This window comes from Symsagittifera roscoffensis, chromosome 6, assembly GCF_963678635.1.
Source record: "Symsagittifera roscoffensis chromosome 6, txSymRosc1.1, whole genome shotgun sequence".
Classification (NCBI taxonomy): domain Eukaryota; kingdom Metazoa; phylum Xenacoelomorpha; order Acoela; family Convolutidae; genus Symsagittifera; species Symsagittifera roscoffensis.
In genome coordinates, this window is record NC_087067.1 from 30075571 (window position 1) to 30089244 (window position 13674).

General features: G+C 39.1%; 1 protein-coding gene across 1 annotated transcript in view; it reads left to right on the plus strand.

Annotated features, from left to right (window-relative positions):
* The first annotated feature begins 2841 nt into the window (after positions 1 to 2841).
* Positions 2842 to 13674, plus strand: part of LOC134847557 (uncharacterized) — a 110138-nt gene continuing 99305 nt past the window's right edge. The window contains exon 1 of the mRNA XM_063864633.1: positions 2842 to 2857. The gene's annotated coding sequence lies outside the window, so the exon portion shown is untranslated. The remainder of the gene's footprint in view (positions 2858 to 13674) is intronic.

Below are 13674 nucleotides of genomic sequence, written 5' to 3' on the forward strand. Positions count from 1 at the left end.
AAACATCTATTTTGTTATAACCTCGATGAGATTTAAGTCTTTTACTACTACTACTACTACTACTACTACTACTAAGAATATTACATGGTTATTAAAACGATTCTTTGAGTTGTGATGTTCTTTGAGTGGTGAACACTAAGCCTCGCTGTTGTGATAAACTTATTAAATAGTTTCATGTGACATGATACGCTCATAATGGTACGCTTGTAAGAAGAAGGACCGGTACCGGGTTTTAAAGACAAGCTCGTCAAGCAGTGATACTTCCCCTCTACCCGGACATCCCCACCGGAATCTCCAACCGTGAAAAACCAGGTTGTAATCGCTTTCATTTCTTGTTTGATATTTGTATATTAAATCTATTTTTCTACAATCCATTTTACAATCCAATCTTTCTCTTGTTTTGCCCATTTTGTACCCTGTTTAGTGAATGCACGTGCCGAAATACAGGCCGAAGTGGCTACCCAAGTGGAGCAGGAAACTGGAAATAGCAACCTCAAGGACCAAGTACTGCAGCCCCAAAGATGTCGGAGCTACGGTTCACTCGTACAGAGGTGCAAAGCTAGCCGGCCTTGCCGCCACTGTCTCGCGCTACCCCTCGCAGAAACTGAACTGTGTTACTATCGTAGCCGGATTTAATGATAACTCATCTACGGTTTCACACTTTGCTAATGATTGGAGATTTTTAATAAATTTGATAATTCATAAGTTTAACCCAAATGTGCTAATTATCCCCCTAACCATCCTCTCTGCAAATAATCACTTCACAAACAGAAAACTTGCTACTCTAAATAACTCTTTGTTTTGCCTTATTAATACATTTAATCACTAAAGAATCCGTATTATTTCCCCCAATCTAAACGTTAATTTTAGGGCTAATATGTTTTGTAAAGTTGGTATTCATTTTTCTTTTTATGGCAACAAAATCTTCAGTTTATTGCTCGCTCAGCTAACTTGTATATATTCACCATAAAATTACCCTCCTCGCTGCCAAATTATGGCCGATCAAACGCACCGCCATAATTGCAAACGCCACCTCCGAAAAGGAGGCATATGGTGTGTCATTTGCAAAGCTTACATCCATGTCTCATGTAGCGGGCTACAGCGCAGCAAATTTTACTACGATGGGTTCTCCTGCATACAATGCACCCCCGAGAACTTTGCAAAAGAGCCCAACTCCACCAGCAGACCAACAAGCACAGCAACCATCACAATTCAAAAACTAACAAGCACAGCCCCCAGCACAACTCAAAAAGAAACATCACCATCAACACCTGAAAAAAACGTACTGCCCAACGCAACACAATCGTATCCATCGCCTCCCAGCAATCACTACAGCCCCCTTTGACCCCTGGTAACTATTGACCAAGAACTTGAAATTAAAATAAACGACATATATAAAAATGTCGTTAACTGGAAACCGCGCTTCATAATTCTAAGCAAGAACAAGCCCGGTTTCCAATTCATAGAATTACTGAACCAGCAGCTGTGGACATTGGTAGAAGAAACACCAAATTCTAACGTCGCAATGAAAGCAGCAATGATTCTCCCACATCTACTGCTCCCCAAAACTAAATCAGAAACAAACGGATCAAATTCTAAAACACTAAGCCGCCGCATAATTTTATGAAAGCAAGGCCTATTAGACAAACTCTTCACTGAAGCGAAAGCTCTCCAAATTAGACATCCAAAACAGAAGAAGTCCGAAGTAAACAAGGAAGTTGAGCAATTCGATAAACTAATGAGTACAGGCATAATATCTGCTGCCATTGGCTGCCTTTCAGACAAGAAAACAAAAGGAGTACTTCCCCTAAACGAAATCATTGATTAAAAAACAATCCTTAGTATCCTGAAAGAAAAACACCTTCAAGCCAAAATAGCGAACACTAACTATATAACCGAAGTAAGTGAAGACACAATGCCATACCACCCCTCTATATTCGAACAAATAAACGCCAAGACTGTTCGAAAATCAACACTGGAAACGCACGGAAGCCACGGTCCCTCAGGTCTAGATGCGTGCGAATGGAGAAGGATGTTAACTCACTTCAACCAGACATCAATCGAGCTTTGCAAAACAATTGCTAAACAATGCTATACAATAACAACTAAAGTTTTTCCCCATGAAAACCTAACGGCGTACAACTCGTGTCGCCTGATACCTCTGGACAAAAATCCAGGGGTACGGCGCATTGGTATAGGCGAAATTCTGAGAAGAATAATTGTCATAATAATCACCCAATGTATAAAATCAGACCTTAAAAATCTCAGAAAAAACTTCCAACACTGCTTAGGCTAGAAGTGTGGAATCAAATATGCTATCCACAGCTTGAGGAAAGAGTTTGAGAAACCAGAAACGGACGGCATACTACTTACTGATGCAGAAAATGCCTTCAACTCGCTCAATAGATAACTCTAAAAAATGTAGAAAACCTTTGTCCGGCGCTACATCATGCGCTGGCAAACTCATATAAACATCCCTCAAATAGCACGGTTTTGACATCTACCGAAGGCACAATGCAAGGTGATCCCCTCGCAATGGCTAGGTACGGAATTGGGATGATTCCACTGATTGAGCTCCTGCAAAAACCAAATGTCACCCAAAAATGGTACGCAGATGATGGAAGCGCTGCAGGTGATCTTAAGAGACTCCGCGCAATACTGGACAACTTGGATGTGCACGGAAAGGCTTTCGGATACAATGTGAAGCCTTCCAAGTGTCAACTCATAGTAAAAGAAAACCGTCGTGACAGCGCCATAAAAATATTTGAAGGCACAAATATAACAATATTGGACGGTTTTAGAGTCCTTGGATCGGTTATAGGATCGGATAAACTTGGATCGGATAAACTTATTAAATACCTGGATCGGATAAACTTATTAACTAGTGTCTTTCTAGATGACTGATTGATATGGGACAGCCGTGGTGGTCCCTATAGTATTAATGCGATTCCATATCTTCAAGGATAGCCATATTCGAAGCATATTGATTGCAGACTCACGAGCCAGATATTTAGAATTTTAGCAACATCAACATCCTCTGGTTACCCGGAGCTCAAATTCACGATCTGTACATGTTTGTGCCAGGAAAAGTTCAATACGACAAAATTGTAATATTCGCGGACGGAAACGATCAGTATAACGGCTACCTACCATCTACGGCAAGCGTAGAGGAAGTAACTGATCGTATAGTCAGCCTAGCAAACCATCTGCTCCACGTCTGCGAACGTGTCTTTGTACTTGGCATTCCCGCTCGATATCCCCCTGAAGCCGAACGCGAATCAATTCAGGACCACGATCTCATCCGACACTTCGCAGTAAATCGAAAGATAGAAAAACAAGCAGTTGGCGCTCGTTGGGTTTTCCGAGGCCTATTTGAACAGATTTACTGTGAGAACCACGTCACCGAGCGAGATCACGTCCACCTCAACGAGTCAGCTTTGAGTGGACCAAGAAGCATCTTGAAGAAACGGGTTTTTTACGAAGATAATTCTGTAAGTGTCAGCGAGCGACGACCCAACACTTACGAGTGCAATCGAGCGACCGGTTGTCTGTGCGGAGCTTACACGGGATAAGGTTAGTGCCCTCGTTTCGACTTTAACAGATAGGTCTCCTTTTCTGGATTCACTGTTAAAGTCAAACCCCTCCCCTTCCTTTTTCCGCTCCGCTGTTTGTAAGGCTTGGCAAATAGGTCTTCCTCTCGGGATTCATTGCAAAAAAGTTTTAAGACAAGTAATCAGTACCTAGTAGACCCATATCGATATCATGGATGAGGACAGGACTCGCCTTGTTTCGGTAGATGCGAACTACTATCCCTCACTTGATCAAATCTTGTCTGCTCACGACGATGATCTAAACAAGTTCCTAAGCAAAACGAAAAAAGTCAACATTGTTTGTCTTTTCAAAGAATGAAAAATAAAGTTCAACGAAAAAGAGAGCATTCAGAACGACCTTAATGCTATCAAAACTTCAATAAAAAAAGTGCACGATGACGTTAAAGGATCAGCAATGTCAGAAACGCGATCAGCAGGGGAAACCTCCAAGGGTAGCTACATCTCAGCACTGTTGAAACAGAAAAGCTCCGAAGATGATAAAAACATGTGAGGTGAGGATCTCCGGTATACCGGAGTTCAAATCTGTCAGCTCTGAAAAGAATCCCAGACAGCTAAACATAATACAACTTGAAGAAAAAGCCATGATTTCAATCATGGAACATCTCGAAATACAAAAGGAAGCAATAACATCAGCAACCTGTATGGGAAAATTCAGATCTGAGTCGATAAGATCAAGAACATTTTAAGTCAAGTTTCGCGACAAAATGACTGCGTACAAGGTACTTGCGAGTGCCTTCAGACTGAAGCAATACGATGGTACCGCAGACGAAAAACTCAAAGTGTACATCAGCAAATCGTTGAATAAGACTGAGCAAGAACAAGAACGCAAAATCTTGAAAAAAAGAAGAAGTCTGATCAAAGAAAACACGGATCCTAGCCGATGAAAAATTCGTAATTTAGATCTCTTGCTAGATGGAGCAGTAGTAGATTTAAGTGAATGTTGACTTGCTTTGAGTTACGAAACTGACCAATTTACTGATTAGTCGATTCTTACTTTTAATACCCGAAGCTTAGTGAACTCAAGTAGGCTCGTATCTCTATCAAACTTTGTCTTCACCAACAACTTTGACATCATCTGTTTAAGCAAAACATGGCTCACAATTAACATCAGCGACTCCGAACTATTCCTCCCTGGCTTCAAAATATTTCGTTATGACAGAAACATCAAACAAAATGGAAAAACAGCCCACGGTGGGGTCCTTATTGCAACAAAGTCTGCAATAAAATGCTATGAAATCTCTCTTCCTGACCAATTTCAAGGTTATTGCACCGCTATAATCTGGGAATCTTCCGAAGACACATTACTAAGTACCACATGCTATTTCCTCCTCCTAACAGCAAATATTATTTGGAGCCTTTCCATATTTGTCAGCTAATGGACTTCTTGTCGAACTGCAATGCAAATCATCGTATAATAAACGGAGACTTTAATCGTTCTTCAATTGACTAGTCCATTCAAACCTCAGAACCGTTCCATCAATGTATACCTGACAAAATAGATAAATTAAGCTTAACTCAAACTCTTCATATCAAAACAACGAACGCTAATATACTTGACTTAGTCCTTGTTAGCAACCAGGTTGAAATAATCGACACCCTACCACTCGACGTATTTACTGCACCAAAATCTGATCACAAACCTATTAACTCAATAATACGCATAAAGGAACTCGAGAGAAGCTCCACAGTTAGTAAAAACAGTTTCGATAGCTATTGCAAAGCTGACTTCAACGGTGTAAACGATGCGTTTTCAATCCACAACTTCTCATGTTACTGCTGGTCAAATAATACAAAAAATAGTTAAATTATGGTATGAATGGATTCATAGCTTTCTGCCAAAATTCATCCCGAGTAGAACTCAACATAAACAAAATCTTCCTCCCTGGATAACTCCTGAGACGTCAAGTTCAATGAAACAACTGTCAACATTACGCAAACAAAAAGATTCGCAATGTGCCTCGGTGATTGCAATGAATGAAAAAGTACAAACCGCCGTAGAGAATAACAGAAACGTGCTATCAATTGAACGTCGAAGAAATGAAACACTTAGAAGGTGTTCAACGCAATGCATGCAAATGGATTGCAACAGATCCTAATTACAAAACGTCGCTTCAATGTCTAGGAATACTGCCTTTACCCATGTATATTCAGCTCAATAATTTACTTCTATTATCTAAAATCCTAAATAATCACTACGACGACAATTTTTCTGACCGTTTTCCGCCAAAAATGACCTAGCTAATACAAGATCTCGTTTATTTGAATGTACACGCCCTGCAAAATTTGTTTGTGAAAAAAATTTCTGGTTTCATGCAAAGAGGCTGGCTAATTTGGTTCTTCAAAAGTGGACTTTACCAACACAAAAGGACTCAAAGGACGGTTGCTGCAATGGATGTGGGAGCATTTCGAGAAAAGATTCGATGACTCCAACCCCTGTAGCTGGAAAATTCTGTGCGACTGTGCCCGAAACAACTGCAGAAATATGTCTAACTAACTGAAATGAAACTGTGGGGGAAAACCCTTTGCGTACGCTAAATTCATATTATTATGATTGCTATTATGATTTTTATTATGATTGTTATGATTATTATTATTATTATTATTATTATTATTATTTTTATTATTATTATAGGAACACCATCAGCATGCAATAAATACATGGAAAGCGAAACTGAAAAGACAGCTACCCTAACTGAAAAGCTTTCCAAAATAGCTAAAACATCACCACAAAATGCGCACTCCTGCTACACAAAGGGAGTTTAAAGTAAATTAAGCTTTCAAACCAGAACAGCTCCGGAAGCATTTAAGAAAATGGATGAAATTGAGAAAAATGTAAGACATCAGCTACTTCGTAGTATTACTGGTGAAAACCATATAACCGATGAAGATCGCAATCTTTTTGCACTACCACTAAGAATGGGAGGATTAGACCTCCTCAGTAACACGGACTTCTCCAGAAATTATGAGTGGTCATAAGCCATTTGTGACCCGTTAGAAAACAGTGATCCAGAAATAGCTGAAACGGAACAAACTCTGATAAATAGAAACATCAAAACTGAGAGACAGAACATCACACTCTCAAAAAAGACTAAAATTATGGAAAATTGCTTATCAGAAAAAAAACTGACAATAAGTCTAGCGTCAGAGAAAGGAGCATCGAATTGGCTAAGCGTGCTACCCTTAAAAAGATACAATTTGTCCCTCAACAAATCAGAGTTTAAAGATTGATTACACCTGAGATAGGGATGGGAACCACCAAACATCCAACATACATGCCCACGTGGACAACCGTTTACACTGAACCACTCTCTACACTGTCCCAAAGGAAGATACACTCACCTAAGCATAATGAATTTCACGATACCTTTGCGACACTCCTGCACGAAGTGTGCCATGATGTTGAAATAGAGCCGAAACTTCACTCGTTGGAAGGCGAAAGCTTTCACAACAAAACAACCATTACTGAAGATGACGCTCGACTTGACGTCAAGGCAAATCGACTCTGGGGAGGCCGATTCAGCCGAACGTTTTTCGATGTAAAAATTTTCAACCCCCATGCTAAGTCCTGCCCCAAACTACATCTGACGACTACAAATATCATGAGAGTGTCAAAACATTAAGATACCAAAGAAGAGTTCTGGATGTGGAACACAGCAGCTCTGTTCCACTAATGTTTGCGTGTACCGGAGAAGCAGCACCAGGCTCTACAAAAACCATCCAGAAACTAGCAGAGAAACTCAGCGAGAAACGGAATGAATCATACTCGGACACAATAAACTTTATAAGAACAAAAATAAGTTTTGCACTGCTGAGGAGTGCAATCTTCTGCCTTAGGGGTTGCAAAAATCCTAAAAATACATCCAACATAGACAATTCCATCTGTGCTATAAACGAGGAGGGTAGATTTTAATTGACAATTCTCTTGATGCATTAATATCAACTTGATTTTTTCATAAAATTTTGCCGATGTATTTATATAGCGTTGGTACCGTCGCATGACGGAAGGACCCATTTTATTTGACTTTTTTTAGAAACTATTTAGTTTTTAATTTTTAGTTTAAGTATTTAGTTTAAACGATTTTTACAATCAAAATTATTAATATTAAAGTTTATGAGTATTTAAGAATATTACATAGTTGTTCAAACGATTCTGGAGTTTTTGGAGTTATTTCGTTCTCCAACACATGTCCAAAGTTTTTTCCCAATTTTCTCACCTTTTTGAATTTATTTTTGGGGCTAATATAGGATAATTAGTCAATCTGTATGTTTCAATTCGAAAAAAAAAATTCGAATCAATCTGACATGCCTAGTGTCAGAGTAATATTTTTTTGTGAGCTTTCGGCTCCTGTACTCGCCGCGCGAGTTCACATGCGGCTTGCGTTTACTTTTCTGGAGAGCCTCCAATGTTAATAATTTCTCAACGTCATTGCTTTTGTCATTCAATCGCCATTCAAATGCCTTTGATTGTCCGCAGCATTCTGCGACATGCTGTCCTACTGGCGAATCACTCTTTTGATGCTCTGTTATCCGTATGGTCTTCATAATAATCATAATAATATTAATACTAATAATCATAATAAAGGGGTGGTTCCACTATGACTACAACCAATGACAAACAATGAACTCGGCACGGATATTTTACAAACAATGAACTTGACACGGATATTTTACTTCTAACAGAAACGCTAATTACAGATGATATCTCTTGTCTCTTACCTGGTTTTCACTGTTACTTCCTCGAAGACATGAAACCACTGCGAGGACGGCCTATGGAAGGCTTATCAAATTGCGTCAGCAAGAGCCTAGACTGCAAAAGCATCAAAATTTATAGAAAGGAAAATACGCTTTGCGTATTTGTTAATCTACCCACTATCGCTGTTTGCTACAACCCACCGAACACCAACGTTGATGATATAATTCTTGACTTCTGGCAATTCCTAGACAGTTGGTGGAGATTTCAGCTACCGCCTTGACGGAGATAACGTAAGGGTTGAAGCGAATACGAACATCATCTGTCTAACTCGCGTGATACTAAAGCCCTGTTTCAATACTATAGAAAGTTCCGTAACTCAGAACTACCTTCCGTCAGGAAACTTGATAATTCAGTTGCGAAAACCTTGCCAGAGCAAGCTAATCTCTTCGCCAAGTTTTTTAACTCAGCATTTATAATCTCTTCTCAACCATCCTGTTTTGAAAAACAAGAGCACACAGTTAAACAAATAATTCTTATTATAGAACCAGACAGGAATCTGATTGCCCAACAGTGTAATGATCTAGATCTAAGTAAGTCGAGAGGTCCCGATCTACTACCTCCTGTTTGATTTAAGCGTTGTAATGAACTTTTAAAGCCCTCTCTACCATCTCTTGTATAAAGCACTCCAGACCTGTTGTTACCCTGATCAATGGAAACACTATTGTCAGCCCAATTTTTAAAAAGAAAGGAAGCAAGGCCTCGATAAGTAACTACAGACCAATATCACTACTTAATATTGCCAGCAAAATTTTCGAAAAAGTTCTTTTCATCGACCTATATAAACAACTAGAACCTATGTTGCACAACAACCAATTCGGATTTTGCGCGAAAAGGTCAGGGACCATCCAAATGCTGCTCTATCTTGATACCATATATTCAGCTATAAGCAAAAATGAAGAAGTAGACGTAATATATACCGATTTCGAGAAAACTTTTGATAAGGTAGATCACGGTATTCTGATTGATAAGCTCTACTCCTTGGGAATCAGAGGCAAAATGTTAAAGCTAATTTATAACTACTTGACAAATAGAACACAATGTGTCAAAATCAAAGACTGTCTGTCCCAATTTTTCTATGTCACAAGCGGTATTCCTCAAGGATTAATCCTCGGGCCATTGTTTTTTCTTGTCATGATTAACGACCTACCAAGTGTATGTAATCATTCCAACAGCTTTCTATACGCAGACGACGCAAAGTTCATACGAATTGGTACACTTAACGCATAATTTCAGAATGACCTAAATAACATCTTCACGTGGATTCAAAAAACCAGATTGCGTTCAATGCGTCAAAATGCACTCACCTACCGTTTAAACGTCTCACAAGTAGCGACTTTAACTTCGACTCAATTTTAATTAAGAAAGTCTCAGGAGAAAAAGATCTAGGAATAATTGTAAAATTGGATTTAGGCTGGACATCGCATATTAAAGCTAGAAGAGGAAAAGCCCTCAACACTCTATGCATGCTTAAGCGCAACCCACTGCCTCTTAATACCAAGACCAAATTTAATCTGTTCAAATCCATGTTGATTCCAGTTTTTCTATATGGTTCAGCGTGCTATCAATTCAACGTCGAAGAAATGAAACTCTTAGAAGGTGGTCAACGCAATGCATGCAAATGGATTGCAACAGATCCTAATTACAAAGCGTCGCTTCAACGTCTAGGAATACTGCCTTTACCCATGTACATTCAGCTCAATAATTTACTTCTACTATCTAAAATCCTCAATAATCACTACGACGACATTTTTTCTGACCGTTTTCCGCCAAAAATGACCTAGCTAATACAAGATCTCATTTATTTGAATGTACACGCCCTGCAAAATGTTTGTGAAAAAAATTTCTGGTTTCATGCAAAGAGGCTGGCTAATTTGGTTCTTCAAAAAGTGGACTTTACCAACACGATAGGACTCAAAGGACGGTTGCTGCAATGGATGTGGGAGCATTTTGAGACACGATTCGATGACTCCAACCCCTGTAGCTGGAAAATTCTGTGCGACTGTACCCGAAACAACTGCAGAAATATGTCTAACTAACTGAACTGAAACTTTGCGGGAAACCCCTTGCGTACGCTAAATTCATATGATTATTATTATGATTATTATTATTATTATTATTATTAATATTATTATTATAATCGGAACACCATCAGCATGCGATAAATACATGGAAAGCGAAACTGAAAAGACAGCTACCCTAACTGAAAAGCTTTCCAAAATAGCTAAAACATCACCACAAAATGCGCACTCCTGCTACACAAAGGGAGTTTAAAGTAAATTAAGCTTTCAAACCAGAACAGCTCCGGAAGAATTTAAGAAAATGGATGAAATTGAGAAAAATGTAAGACATCAGCTACTTCCTAGTATTACTGGTGAAAACCATATAACCGATGAAGATAGCAACCTTTTTGCACTACCACTAAGAATGGGAGGATTAGACCTCCTCAGTAACACGGACTTCTCCAGAAATTATGAGTGTTCATAAGCCATTTGTGACCCTTTAGAAAACAGTGATCCAGAAATAGCTGAAACGGAACAAACTCTGATAAATAGAAACATCAAAACTGAGAGACAGAACATCACACTCTCAAAAAAGACTAAAATTATGGAAAATTGCTCATCAGAAAAAAAACTGACAATAAGTCTAGCGTCAGAGAAAGAAGCATCGAGTTGGCTAAGCGTGCTACCCTTAAAAAGATACAATTTTTCCCTCAACAAATCAGAGTTTAAAGATCGATTACATCTGAGATATGGATGGGAACCGCCAAACATCCCACATACATGCCCACGTGGACAACCGTTCACACTGACCCACACTCTACACTGTCGCAAAGGTGGATACACTCACCTAAGACATAATGAAGTTCGAGATACCTTTGCGACACTCCTGGACAAAGTGTGCCATGATGTTGAAAGAGAGCCAAAACTTCAATCGTTGAAAGGCGAAAGCTTTCACAACAAAACAACTACCACTGAAGATGACGCTCGACTTGACGTCAAGGCAAATGGACTTTGGAGAGACCGATTCAGCCGATTCTTTTTCGATGTAAAAATTTTCAACCCCCATGCTAAATCCTGCCCCAAATTATATCTGACGCCTACAAATATCAAGAGAGTGTCAAAACATGAAAATAACAAAGAAGAGTTCTGGATTTGGAACACAGCAGCTTTGTTCCACTAATTTTTGCGTGTACCGGAGGAGCAGCACCAGGCTCTACAAAAACCATCCAGAAACTAGCAGAGAAACTAAGCGAAAAACGGGATGAATCATACTCGGACACAATAAACTTTATTAGAACAAAAATAAGTTCTGCACTTCTGAGGAGTGCAATCCTCTGCCTTAGGGGGTGCAAAGATCTTAAAAATACATCCAACATAGACAATTCTATCTGTGCTATAAACGAGGAGGGTAGATTTTAAATGACAATTCTCTTGATGCATTAGTATCAACTTGATTTTTTCATAAAATTTTGCCGATGTATTTATATAGCGTTGGTACAGCCCTATCCAACTTGTGCACGTACCGTCGCATGACGGAAGGACCCATTTTATTTGACTTTTTTTAGAAACTATTTAGTTTTTAGTTTTTAGTTTAAGTATTTAGTTTAAAAGATTTTTACAATCAAAATTATTAATAATAAAATTTATGAGTATCTAAGAATATCACTTTTTATTAAAACGATTCTGGAGTTTTTGGAGTTATTTCGTTCTCCAACACATGTCCAAAATTTTTTCCCAATTTTCTCACCTTTTTGAATTTATTTTGGGGGCTAATATAATATAATTAGTCAATCTGTACGTTTCAATTCGAAAAAAAAATTCGAATCAATCTGACATGCCTTGTGTCAGACTAATATTTTAGTGTGAGCTCTCGGCTCTTGTACTCGCCGCGCTTGTTCAGATGCGGCTTGCGTTTACTTTTCTGGAGAGCCTCCAATGTTAATAATTTCTCAACGTTATTGCTTTTGTCAATTAATCGCCATTCAAATGCCTCTGATTGTCCACAGCATTCTGCAACATGCTGTCCTACTGGCGAATCACTCTTTTGATGCTCTGTTCTCTGTGTGGTCTTCATAATAATAATAATAATAAAAATAGTAATCATAATAATCATAATAATCATCATCATAATAATAAAAGGGTGGTTCCACTATGACTACAATCAATGACAAAAAATGAACTTGACACGGATATTTTACAAACAATGAACTTGACGCAGATAATTTACTAACTACAGAAACACAAACTACAGATAATATCTCTTGTCTCTTACCAGGTTTTTACTGTTACTTCCTCGAAGACGTGAACCCACTGCGAGGACGGCCTATGGAAGGCTTATCAATTTGCGTCAGCAAGAGCCTAGACTGCAAAAGCATCGAGATTTATAGAAAGGAAAATATGCTTTGCGTATCTGTTAACCTACCCACTATCGCTGTTTGCTACAACCCACCGAACACCAGCGTTGAAGATATAATTCTTGACTTCTGGCAATTCCAGACAGTTGGTGGAGATTTCAGCTACCGCCTTGACGGAGATAATGTAAGGGGTGAGATCCTATGTGAAAACTTACATGCTGCTGGCCTTCACTGCATAAGTTCGCCAGAAAACCGCACTTATTATTCCCACAACGGGTCGAGCACTGTTGATCTTTTCTTTACAAAAAAATATAACAGCATCAACTCCTACTACGCAACAGATGTTTCAGACTAAACATCAGATCTTTTCCTGCAGGATAGTGTTTCATGTAGGGAAAGTCGACAAAACGAAACAAAACGCCCTCCGCTTCAATCCTAACGCTCACAAACAGAATCAGCTGTCATGTATCAGAACTTGTCAGATTCAAACAATTGCTATTCTCATCTCCTCGAAATAAGCTACATCTCGAAACCGTTCAAGAAAAGACATTCAAAGCCATGGTTCGACAGGGGCTGCTACGAAGCGCACAAACACAGATGAAAGCAGTTTGGAGAGCTACTCCCAAGCGAAGCGGTCTTACCAGGCACTATGCAGACAAAAACGCACCTCATTCGAAAGAGATCGTGAAGAAACCATTATTTTCACAGCAGAAGCTGACCGATCCAAATTTTGGAGCATTTCGAGTAGCAAGAAGAGTTCCACTATGCCCTCTCAAGTACAGCAAGATATGTGGATCACTCACTTCGAAAAGTTATTCCAAGGCGAGAAAGACGTTAGTTTCCCAGAAGACCAAGACTTATATGACTATTACAACCTCCTTGACCGCCCAATCTCTTTACCAGAAGTCGCACAAGCGATAGCCAGACAGGCCAACAACTAAGCTCCCGGACCACCT